The sequence below is a fragment of the Canis aureus genome, chromosome 1, assembly GCF_053574225.1.
Source record: "Canis aureus isolate CA01 chromosome 1, VMU_Caureus_v.1.0, whole genome shotgun sequence".
Taxonomy (NCBI): domain Eukaryota; kingdom Metazoa; phylum Chordata; class Mammalia; order Carnivora; family Canidae; genus Canis; species Canis aureus.
The window spans coordinates 53772496-53785296 of record NC_135611.1 but is presented as its reverse complement, the minus strand read 5'-3'; the positions used below and the strand labels follow the sequence as shown (position 1 = coordinate 53785296).

The 12801-nt window shown below is 37.6% G+C and overlaps 1 long non-coding RNA gene across 1 annotated transcript; it reads right to left on the bottom strand.

Moving 5' to 3' along the window:
* Nucleotides 1-871: 871 nt before the first annotated feature.
* LOC144285067 (uncharacterized) lies at nt 872-8485 on the bottom strand. Its single transcript, XR_013353532.1, has 3 exons — nt 8342-8485; nt 3980-4095; nt 872-939 (listed from the first exon to the last, which is right to left on the bottom strand). It is a non-coding gene; the product is annotated as an uncharacterized LOC144285067 (long non-coding RNA).
* Between the last annotated feature and the right edge of the window lie 4316 nt (nt 8486-12801).

The window sequence follows — 12801 nt, the reverse complement described above, 5'->3', positions numbered from 1 at the left end:
CCTAGACAATGAAAAAGCATGTGAAAAACTCTGATTTATTCCTTATGCTCTAAAAGGATACTTGGGGTGTATGCATGACCAAGGAAGACTTTGGGAAGAAGGAAGTACCAGTCATTCATTCTGGTTGACGTTGGCTGTATGCGCAGCAGGAAACAAAAGTTAAAGCTGTCTTGTAAAGTGCCAGATGTTTGAAGACAAATATCCCCGTACTGATCCACTTAGCAAAGAGTGACATAGAAGAAAATCCTCCAAATAAGTAATCATTGGTTGCCCACTAAATTATACTGATCCAGGTCTGACCCATATGAAGCCAGTTTTAAAAAGAAAAAAAAGGAAGTTAACAGAGAACTCAGTTGCTGTATATATCCTAGATATAAAATATTATATATGTATAATATATCCTATGTATTTCAGTATTTGCAATCTATAGAATTAGTATAGAAAAGTAGCTAAGCAAGTGAGCTACAATGAAGAAACTTAAATTCAGCAACAGAAACAAACTTTGATGTGTGTGTGTGTGTGTGTGTGTGTGTGTGTGTGAAGGAATCTAATACTTGATTTGTTATTATATAAGTTATTAAGGTTCTGTGTCATACAAAGAAGCAAAAGAAAATATGCTACATTCATAATAAAAAGAACAGTTGACAAAAAAATGTTCCTGAGGGGCTCAGATGTGGACTTAGTAGACAAAGAGTATATAAACAATTAAAGGATTATGTGGCTACAAGATCTTACCAAACAAAGACTATCAATGAAGAGAGAAGAATTTGTCTTAGATCAGGCTACTATAACAAAATAACCATAGACTAGATGGTGTAAACAACAGAAAATTTATTTCTTAAGTTCTTGAGCCTGGAAGTCCAAGATCAGAGTGCTGGCAGAAAAGGTATCTGCTGAGGACCCTTTTTCTGGTACCTAGATGGCCATCTTCTCATTGTACTATGATATGAGGAGAGAGAGAGAGCACGCACATGTACATGTGTGCAAGAGAGAGACAGAGAGACACAGAAAGACAGAGAGACAGAGGGAGAGAGCACTTTCTCTTGTTTATAAGGGCATCAATTCTATTATGAGGTTTCTAAATATGACCCAATTACCTCCCAAAGATAACCATCTTCTAATACCATCACATTAGGGGTTAGAGTTTCAACTTATAAATTTTGGGGGGACACAAACATTAACTCCATAGCAAAACCAAAACAAAACAATTTGTTTTGAGTCACAAATAGAAATTTTGGACTCAAAAAGTAAATCACTGAACTACAAACTTTACTAGATGGGCTCAATACAGATTTGAGCTATTAGAAGAAAGTATCAGTAAAGTTAAAGATCTCCCAATAGAGATTATAGAGTCTGGAGAACATAAAGAAAAGGAGTGAAGAAAAACGAATAGAGCCTCTGAGACCTATCCCCATCAAGGATATCAGCATGTGAAGAATGGAATACCACAAGGATAAGAGACAGACAAAGGGTCAAAAAGGGTCAGAAAAAATATTTAAGAATATTTGAGGAAACAATGTCAAGAAACTCCTTGAATTTGATGAACAAATGAATCTACACTTTCAAGAACCTCAACAAACTTTGAATAGAATAACCCAGACCTAGACACATAGTCAAATTGACAAGTCAGAAATAAAGAAAAGAGTCTTAAAAGCAGCAATAGACAAATGACTTATCATAAACAAAGGCTTCTCCGTAAGGTGAACAAGTGGCTGCTTCTAGGACACAGAAGACAGAAGACAGGGGATGACATATTCAAAGTGCTTGCGGCAAAAACTATTCTTTAAAAGTAAAAGAAAAATTAATACATCTCAGATATATACAAATGGAGAGGGTTTATCACTCATAAGCCTGCCCTACAAGAAAGGCTGAAGGGAGCCTTAGGCTGAAATTAAATGACACTAGACAACAATTCAAATCCATATGAGAAAAACAGCACCGGCAAAGGTCAATGTGTATACAAGATGGTATCAATGACTTTTTTTGTTTTCAACTATTTATTCTTCAATAAGATTGACAACCTTGAACTACAATGACCAAGAAAATAAGAGAAAAGACTCATATTACTAAAATCAGTAATGAAAGATGAACATCATTATTCACCTTACAGAAATTAAAAAGGATTATAAGGGACTACTATAGTCAAAACAGGCCAACAAATCAGATAACCTAGATGAAATGCAAAGATTCCTAAAGAGATAAAAAACAAATAACTACTGAAGCTGGCTCAAGAGGAAATAAATAATCAGAAGAGAACAATCACAAGGGAAGAGAATGCCTTAGTAAATAGAAACCTGCAATAAAGCAAAACCTAGGTTGAAATGCACTTCACTAGTGAATTCCACCAGACATTTAAAGATCTAGTACCAAACTTTCACAAAATTTACCAAAATCCAGAAAAGGGGGAACACTTTTTAACTCATTCTGAGTCTTATATTACCCTGATGTCAAACCCAGTTATCACAAGAAAAAAAGACAACAGACTAATATCACTTATAAGTATAGACACAATATTTATGAACAATACACCTACACAGCACATTGAGCAACATACCATTACTAAGTCAGATTTATCACTGGATAGGAAGAATGGCCTAACATCTGAAAATCAATTAGGGTAATACACTATATTCATAGAATAATGGAAAAATCAGATGAACATCTCAATAGAGACAGCAAAATCATTTGACAAAAATCCAACATGCTTTTATTATAAAAACACTCAACAAACTACAAATAGAGAGAACTTCCTTAATCCAATAGAGGTCATTGGGGAAAATCCCATAGCCAATGTCATACTTAATGTGGGAACACTAAACACTTTCCCCTAAGATGAAGAACAAGACAAGTATGCCTTTTTCTAGCCATTTCTGTTCAGTATTGCATTGAAGGGTCTAGCTAAGTGCAATTAGGCAAGAGAAAGAAGTAAGAGGCATCGAGATTGAAAAGGAAGATGTACAGCTAACTCTATTTGCTAATTATATGATTTTATATATAAAGAAACCCAAGAATTCCACAATTAGAAATATTAGAAATAATAAATTGGGCCATAGGCAGAGTGATTAAAAATGGGCACATGATTTGAATAGCTATTTCTCCTAAGAAATGGCTAATATGTCTCCAAATGGCTAAAAAACAAATTGAAAGGGGTACAACATCACAAGTCATTAGGGAAACGTGAGCTAGAATCACATTGTGATACTACTTTGTACACACTAAGATGGTTATAATATGAAAGACAGGCTACCACCTGTCAGCAAAGTTGGAGAGAAACTGAAACCCTCCCACATTGCTGGTGGGAATGTAAAATGATTCAGGGCTTTGGAAAACTGCTAGTTGTCAAAAGGTTGAATGTAGAGTTACCAAATGGCCCAGAAATTCCACTCTTAGGTATAGTGAAAGAAGCCAGCCACATAAAAGACCACATACTGCATGATTTCACTTATGTAAAAATGTCCAAACAACACATAGAGAAAGTAGACCAGTGGTTATTAAGGGTTGGGGTGGAGGAAGGATTGGAGAATCAGGACTGGGTTTTTTATGGATGGGGTGATAAACATGCTCCAGGGATGGTGGTTGGACTATGATGCAAATGGATTGAAAAACCACTGAACTGCATAGTGTAAATGAGTGAATTTTATGATGTATGAAATATATCTTCATAGAGGTGTTTAAAATTTTAAAAATTTAGAGTCTCTAGATCATATTGTCTTCCTTCCTCATTTCTTTCTGACATATGGAGTGCGGGTGATCACTTAAACTCTGGTGAGGATTGTTTTGTTTTTAAACATTGTTCCTCCGGCTGGTCTGTTTCAGCCTTACTTTTATTCTAAGGAGATGGCCCTTCTGGTGTGTTTACTAGGACGGCCCCACCTCAACCTGAACTCCAATCTCTGGTAGCTTTTTGTGACATTTATCTGCCTGAGTGGAAAATGGCAAATGTGTGGGTAATGGTGGTAGGGTGGATGGGGAACCTTACCTCATTCTGCTTCCCTTCTTCCAAGACAGAGCCACTCAGTTCTTTCTTGTATTGAATAGTCTCCAAAGTGGTTTAAAGCATTGTGTTCTTCATCTTTCCAGATTTTATGTTTCCTGCTGGAGGGATAATAATAACCTGATTCTCAATGACAGGAACCAAAGATCCCTCTGTAATGACTGCTTTTAACACAGAAAATCAGCAGGCCCCTTGTAGCAGACGTCCTTTGTGTTGGCACACCAGAGCACTGCCTCCCCTCCTCGAAGGAAGTGTGTATGTGTATGTTTCAGAAACCATTGGGACTTCTGTTCCAACCATGAGATCTGACTGGGAGCTGCCAATCTCAGCAGCCCACCTCCTGGGATGAGCCAAGCAGAATCCTGTCCAGGTTGGAAACCCTGGAATCAGAGAGGAATATAGTTTCCTGTGCAACTCTTGAAGATGTGAGTCAGAAGCTTCCAGAGGGTACTCTCCCAGTCTTTGGGAAAAGGTAACTTGTAAATAGAAAATATGAAGTCACTGTATTGGGAGGAGAAATAGGGTATTAAAGAAGTCCCAGAGCCATAGAAATCTCTGGTTTTTATTCTTCACTAGTGACACTCTTTCTGTAAAGTTAAATCAATAAATTTGTCTTACTCCTTAAGCTAGTACATGTTTTTGTCTTAAGAAATGAAGCTTTTGATCTGTAGGTTGCACAGCAACTCTTGTGCTCTTTTCACATATTGATTCAGAAAATACATATGTATATTACTTGTCTGCCCAAGGTTTGGGGATCATTGATATAGGCAATGATTTTCTCCTGGAACAGAATATTATTTATCAAGAGAAACATATGCCTGGATTTAGCTCAGAAAGCCAATTTGGGTCACAGTGCAGCATAGGAAATAGGGAAGAATCAGAAGTCAAAGGAAAGAATCTAAAAGCTCAATGTAAATTAGAGAAATAACAAACCAGGAACTTTGTAAAAGATAGGTGAATGAAGGAAGACAGGTCCAAGAAGTACTACGGATGGAGGATTGAAAAGGCTCCAAAATAGTTGAGAAAAGAAGGATGAAATAAGAATAATTCATAATTTCATAAAACACCAAGGATTGTGCCCAGGAGGGTAGGATAAAAGAATAAATCTTTTGTGTATACTTCCTGGGGATCAGTTCTTGAAAATGCTGGTTCAAGCCATATTTCACCCTGTTGCTCCATGGTCTAATCATGGACTGGAGGCATTGGAAACAATTGGAATCCACCCATTCTTTGTTCTTTCCCTATTCTCGCTCTTTGATTGGTCCACTGGAATAGATTGAACTCTCTGTAGGTTTTGAGATGTTAGGGATGTTATAACCACTCTTAACTGTAACTATATGATATAACATTGGAAGTGATACCCAGCTTGTTGGTGGGTAGCAATTGCTTCTGGAATAATACGGTACATCAGGACGTGATTTCCATTCCTTTAGAATGAGGTGGCACTTTTATATTTCTGCATGTTGCAGAATAAACATGTTTTGTTTTTCTAATCATGTTTTAGATAATAAAAGAAGAAACACTAGCATATATCAACAAACAAATGAAACCATTTCTTGATGAGCTCAATGTTAGAACAATGACAAAACTTTGACTGAAAAATAACCAAGCTGCTCATATGTAACCCTACTGAACGTGTTTTGATCCTTATTTTGTTGTTTTTCTGTCATCTTATCTGTGTCCTAGGAAATTGTATCCTCATGCTTTATTACAATGAGAAGAAATATTTCTGGGATGCGTACAGCTGTGCTCTTGAACTTGTGACATTTAAAGGGCAATAGAATGCTAATGTGACTAATAAAACAGAAAAATGGTTTTATAAAAGGCCATGTGATTATCCTGTTTCTTGTTCACTTATCTTTTAAACTGACTAAATTTGACAACTTAGTTTGTAAAAATTGAAATAAAGAAGCACTGCACATTCAAATTGAAATAACAGTAAAACAAAGACCTTTCAATAAACAGGTTGTCACATTCTTCTCCCTTTTTTGTAAAGAAAAATCTATCAGGAGAGAGGTGAAGAGTGTGTATCTATGAATGTGGTGGTCTATAATGATTTTTGGATTACTCTGGGAGGCAAGAGGTTGCAATACAAAAATAATCCTTCTTTGGTAATTGATTTTTGTACTTTCCTTTGAACACACAAAATTGGTTTCAGGGCTGGTGTATTACAATGTGCCAGTGAGCAAGGATATTGATAACTACAGTACATGAACTCTGCAAGCTATCAGTGGACATTTTTGCCCTCAGGGCCTATATCTGGCATATTAAAACAGGTCTCAGTAGCTACAGTAAGTGTATTTGGAGCTGAAAATCAGAGCATTTGGTCTTTCAAAGATAAGTGTACTGAAAGTGGGGGAACACTGAGTAAGGATATTTGAAACAAGGTTAGTCTAGAAGTTCTAGGACATATAGTTACTCTAACTAAAGACTATTTTAGCTGCATAATGGCCTGTCCAGAGAGCTGCCTCTTAGAGTCATAGTGGTCCTTTCCAGCATTTGGTAACCATGTCTTCTCTACAGAGCAGCAATGGCCTCCCAATGTTGGAAGCCACAGGATGACTTACCATCCTTAAATTCCATACAATTTTATTAATGGTATGCCCAGGCTAGTATTTCCATGACCACTGCAACTGGAAGTAAGCCTTCCACAATAAAGAGGTTTTAAATGCTTCTTCCATCACCATGAAGTCTGGAAGACTGATATTGGCAGAGAAAAGCTGCTGGTTTGGCAAAAAATACTACTGTGAAGGTAAAGAAAGACAGTCATACACTATCATTTCTGTTAACTTGTAAAGCCAGCAGCCAGCAATTTGTAGGTCTTGATGGGAGAGGAGAGTCTTAGTTAAACTACCTTTAACGACTGTTTTTTGAGCAACTGGATAAAGTAGATTTTAACCACTTGGGGCAATAAATACTAATGAGACAATTTCGGAAGACATAGTGTATTAGAAGAGTGGACACTGTGGAGATCCAGGGAAGGAAAGAAGAGTGATGTGCATCTCTGTTCTCTTGCAAGAGTTGGCTCAGGATGAAGGAAGAGAGTTATAAGCAAGCCCTGTGCACTGTTTTGTTTTATATGAGACCAAGTCTGTAGTTCACATTGCTACTGTCGTTTTCAATAATTTTCCAAAAGTGATTTTCCCAACTTCAGAAAGTTTCAAGAACTTATGCAGACAGTTATAAATATGCTTGCACACATGTCTCTCCCCTCAAACCCTTACCTGTATCTTATTGTAGACAGGGAATGTTGCAGCAAAGCTTTTCAAAGTACCTGCCTATCTACGTAATGGGTCTGAAATTGCAACCTCACCACAGAGAGAGGTCCCTACCTGACCCTCCTCTGTCCCAGCTGTGCAGCCCAGGAGCAGATAAGAACTCCAAATGGGGGGGCAGCCCAGGTGGCTCAGCGGTTTAGCGCCGCCTTCAGCCCAGGGTCTGATCCTGGACACCTGGGATTGAGTCCCGCATCGAGCTCCCTGCATGGAGCCTGTTTCTCCCTCTGCCTGTGTCTCTGCCTCTCTCTGTGTCTCTCATGAATAAATAAATAAAATACTTTTTTTCAAAGCTTTCCTTTTTTTTTAAGATTTTTAAAATTTATTTATTTATTTATTTATTCATAGGATCCAGCATACCACAATTTAAGAAGAATAAGAAAGCAGTATACTTAAAGTAGGAACACTGAATAAGGATATTTGAAATAAGGATAGTCTAGAAGTCCTAGGATATAGAGTTACTCTAGCTAAAGACTATTTTAGGGAGGAAAGACATTGAAAACCTTCATCATTCATGACCTCAATAGGTCATTCATGACTGTATGATAGTCACCAAACACTCGAATAGGAAGTTAGGAATGGAGCCACGAACAAGAGCTCATCTCTGACCTCAGGAGTGACTCTTTAAATGAACAATTAGAATCAGTAGACCCCAGTGACCTTGACCTAGGTTTGGTAAAAAGTAACAGTAAAATGGTGGATTAAATAGAGCAGCATTTTATTTTCTCTTATATAGGCAGACTACTCGGGGCTGGACCCACATTCCTTCTAGGATGTTATGATGAATAATTTTATGTATAAACTTTGCTAGATCATAGTGTCCAGTTGTTTGGTCAAATGCTAGTCTACATGTTGCTGGGAAGGTATTTTTAGACACGATTAACATTTGGTCAGTTGACTATAAGTAGAGAAGGTCACCTCCATGATGGGAGTGGGCCTCATCCAATCAGATGGAGGCCCTAAGAGCAAAGACTGAAGTTTGCCAGAGAAGAAGGAATTCTGTTTCCAGACTGTGGCATATTCTGCCTCAATTTCCAGCCTTTGGACTCAAGATTGCAACATCAGTGCTTACCTGAACCTCCAGACTGCTAGCCTAGCTTGCACCATGGATTTTGGACTCGCCAGCCCCATGACTACATGAGCTAGTTGCTTAGTTGCTAGTCCATTGTGGAGAGCAACAGCCATGCCCCTGACTCTTTTTGCTTAACTGAGAGTGGTCCCTGTGCCCAAGCGGGATTCATGGTGTGTGAGGTAAGGGGCTCCTCCTAGCAAAGGCTGTGGCGTAATGGAGAGCCATTACAGCAAAGGCTGTGGCGTAATGGAGAGCAAAGGCTGTGGCGTAATCTCCTAGCATAATGGAGATGCTGTAACACCTGGGTGGTTCAGCGGTTGAGCATCTGCCTTCAGCTCAGGTTGTGATCCTGGGGTCCTGGGATCAAGTCCCACATCAGGCTCCCTATGAGGAGCCTGCTTCTCCCTCTGTCTATGTCTCTGCCTCCCTCTCTGTGTCTCTCATGAATAAATTAATAAAATCTTAAAAAAAATAATGGAGATGCTGCTAGAACCTCACTGAGAATCATGGAAGTGAGAAACAGGTTCATTACCACCCACTGGAGTAACCTCCAAACACTGTTCTAGCTGGAAGAATGGATGACTCATGGTTTCAGAGAGTAAAGAGTATCAGGACATACCAGGAAAGCAGCTCTCTGCCTCATTCCATGCCATGATATCATGCAGGTCACCCCAAAGAAGGTAAGAGGAGGTCACCCATTAAAAGGATTGTGGTTCAAATGAAGACTGACTTGAAAATCTTGAATAGACTACCCAATGACACTGAGTTTTGAACCAGAAATGGTTGCTAAGTGTATCTAGTATTTTCACTGTCAGGTGGAAATGGGACTCAGATCAATAAGAGAAAGGACGAAAATTGTATATTATTTTCTTTCTTTTTTTTTGTTGACATGAAATAACATAACATCAAATCAACAATTTTAGAGTGAATAGTTTTGTGACATTAGAATATTTATGTTACACAACTGTCACCTCAATCTAGTTCTAAAACGTTTTCATCACCTCAAAAGGAAACCTCGTCCCTTTTAAACAGTTGCTCTCCATACCTCCCTCCGTAGCCCTGTTATCCACCAGCCTGCATTCTGTCTATGGCATTACCTACTTTGGATATTTTAAGTAAATGTAGTCATAAAATATGTGGTGTTTTGTGCCTAGCTTCTCTCACTTGATGTAATATTTTCAAAGTTCATCCACATTGTAGCATGTATCAACATTTCATTTCTTTTTGTGGCTAATATTCTTTTTGTGGCTAATATATTTATACCACAAATTGTGTGTTCATTCATTCATTGACAGACATTCGGGTTGTTTCTATCTCGTGGCTATTGTGATAGTGCTGCTATAAATGTGCATATACATCTAGTTGTTTAATAGCCTGTTTTCATTTTTGAGCGGTATTTACCTAGGATTGGAATTGCTGGGTACTGGTAAGTCTGTTTTAGATCTTGAAGAACCACCAAATCATTTTCTGTATTGCTGAACCATTTTACATTCCCAGCAGCAATATATGAGGGTTCGACTTTCTCTGTGTTTCCATTTTTAAAAATTATTGTCATCTTAGTGGGTGTAAAGTGGTAACTTGTTGTGGTTTTGATTTGCATTTCCTGAATAACTAATAATGTTGAGCATCTTCTCATGTGTATGTTGGCCATTTGTATTTTTTGTTTGATGAGATGTCTTGTCAAGTCCTTTGCCCATGTTTAAACTGAGTTGTCTTTTTCTTCTTTATTTTTAATCTTTTTTTTTTTTTTAGAATTTCCATGTTTTTATTTGAGTATAGTTGACATGAAATGTTACATGAGTTTCAGGTGTACAACTTAGTGATTTGCCAAGTTTACACATTATACAATGCTCACCACAAGCATAGCTACCATCTGTCCAGTACATTGCTGTTACGGTATCAGTGACCGTATTCCTTATGCTCTGCTTTTTATTCCTGTGACTTTTTATTCCAAAACTGGTGGCCTGTGTCTCCCACTCCACTTTCTTCACTCATTTTTTCCACCCCTTCTCCACTCTTCTGCCCTCTGGCGACCATCAGTTTATTTTCTGTATTTATAGTTCTAATTCTACTTTATTCATTCATTTTTTAGATTCCATTTATGAGCAGAATCATGATTTTTGTCTTTGTCAGTATGACTTATCTCACCTAGCATAATACCCTCTAGGTCCATGCATATTGTCTCAAATGATATGATTACATCTATTTATGGCTGTGTAATATTCTGCTGTGTATATATGTGTATACACATTTTTCTTTGTGCAACTTTGGTTGCTTCCATGTTTTGGCTACTGCAAGGCTTCAATAAACATAGAGGTTATATCATATATCTTTTTGAGTTAGTATTTTAATTTTCTCTAGGTAAATACACAGTAGTGGAATTTTTGGATCATATAGCATTTTTATTTTTAATTTTTTGAGGAAACTCCATACTGTTTCCTACAGTGGCCATACCAATTTGCATTTCCACCAACAGTGCACGAGAGTTCTTTTTTCTTCGTATCCTTGTCAACACTTGCTGTTTCCTGTCTTCTTAATTTTAGCCATTCTGACAGGCATAAAGTGATATCTCATTGTATCTTAAAGATTTTAATTTATTCGAGAGAGGGAAAGCACAAGCAGGAGGAGGGTCAGAGGGAGAGGAACAAGCAGAATCCCAGCTGAATAGGGAGCCTAACAAGGGGCTTGATCCCACGACCTGGAGATCATCATCTGAGCTGAAGTCAAATGATTAACCAACTGTGCCACTCAGATACCCCTCACTGTTCATTTTTTTTTTAAAGTTTTTATTTGCTTGTTTGTTTGTTTGTTTGTTTGTTTATGAAAGACACAGAAAGAGAGGTAGAGACATAAGCAGAAGGAGAAGTAGCCTCCCTGCAAGAATCCTTATGTGGGACTTGATCCTAGGAATCCGGGGTCGTGGCCTGAGCCAAAAACAGACACTCAATCACTGAGTCACCCAGGTGTTCCTTCATTGTTCTTTAGATGTAAGAATTACTTATATATTCTATATACTAAACCCTTACCAAATATATATTTGCAAATATTCCTTCCCACTTTGTAGATTGTCTCTTATTTTATTTTTTTTGATAAGATCCTTTGATGCACAAAAATTTTAACTTTGATGAAGTCCAATTTATTCATATTTTCTTTAATTGCTCATGCTTTTGAAACATATTGAAGAATTCATGAAATACAAGGTCATACTGATTCACTGCTATGTTTGCTTCTAAGAATTTTATGATTTCAGTAATTTTATTTAGTTGGTTGATCTATTTTGAGTTAGTTATTGAATATGGTGTGAGGTAGGAGTCCAACCTCATTCTTTTGAATGTGGAAATACAGTTGCTCTAGCACCACTTGTTAAAAAGACTGTATTTTCCCCACTGAACAGTCTTGGCATCTTTGTGGAAAAACAGTAAGCAGAAAACTTGCTATTTTTAATGCATTCAAATTATGACTACTTTTTTTTCATTTTCACTAAAGAAAGTGCTCTGAGTAAACAATGTCTTAATAGTGGATCATAAAGAGGAAGCTAGTCTGTTGTGAGATGAAACAAAAATATAAAAAAAAAGCTGTCAGAGATGTAGAGCACCTGTCACTTGCCAGTTTCTGCTTCCACTCTCTGCTGTATACCACTATTTCTGCACTGACTTTCCTTGTCCTTTCATACCTCTAATCCTCATCAGAATTTCCACCTAACTTGCAACTTACAGAATTTTTCTTTTTTTAAATAAATTTATTTTTTATTGGTGTTCAATTTGCTAACATACAGAATAACACCCAGTGCTCATCCTGTCAAGTGCCCCCCTCAGTGCCCGTCACCCATTCACCCCCCCCCCCCGCCCTCCTCCCCTTCCACCACCCCTAGTTCGTTTCCCAGAGTTAGGAGTCTTTATGTTCTGTCTCCCTTTCTGATATTTCCTACCCATTTCTTCTCCCTTCCCTTCTATTACCTTTCACTATTATTTATATTCCCCAAATGAATGAGAACATACAATGTTTGTCCTTCTCTGATTGACTCATTTCCTTTTGTATATCATTAGTGAGTATAATCCTTAAGACAATCAATATTTTTATTGTACCCAAGAAAAATGAAAAGGTAGAAAGATAACTGCTTGAATTATTGCTTGTAGTCCTACCTTGGGAGGATATTTCTATACAATCACATGAATGTGACAAAGGTAGAATGGTCAAAACACATAGTATACCACCCAGCATGTAAGGCTAAAAGGGTTCTTACAAATTCATAAAGTCTGCCTCTGAGCAAAAAAAGCCCTATTCCAGCTCTCATACAAGGGTTAACAACTTTTATTGCCAGTGGACATGTCTTGATCAGAGCTGGCACTTGTCACAGACATTTACTATGCAGTGGCCAGAAATCCTTGATGCCCAGGCAACCTGTCTACTTGCTGATTTTGTCCAGAATTTTAATATCCCAGCTCTGTTATTTGCTTACA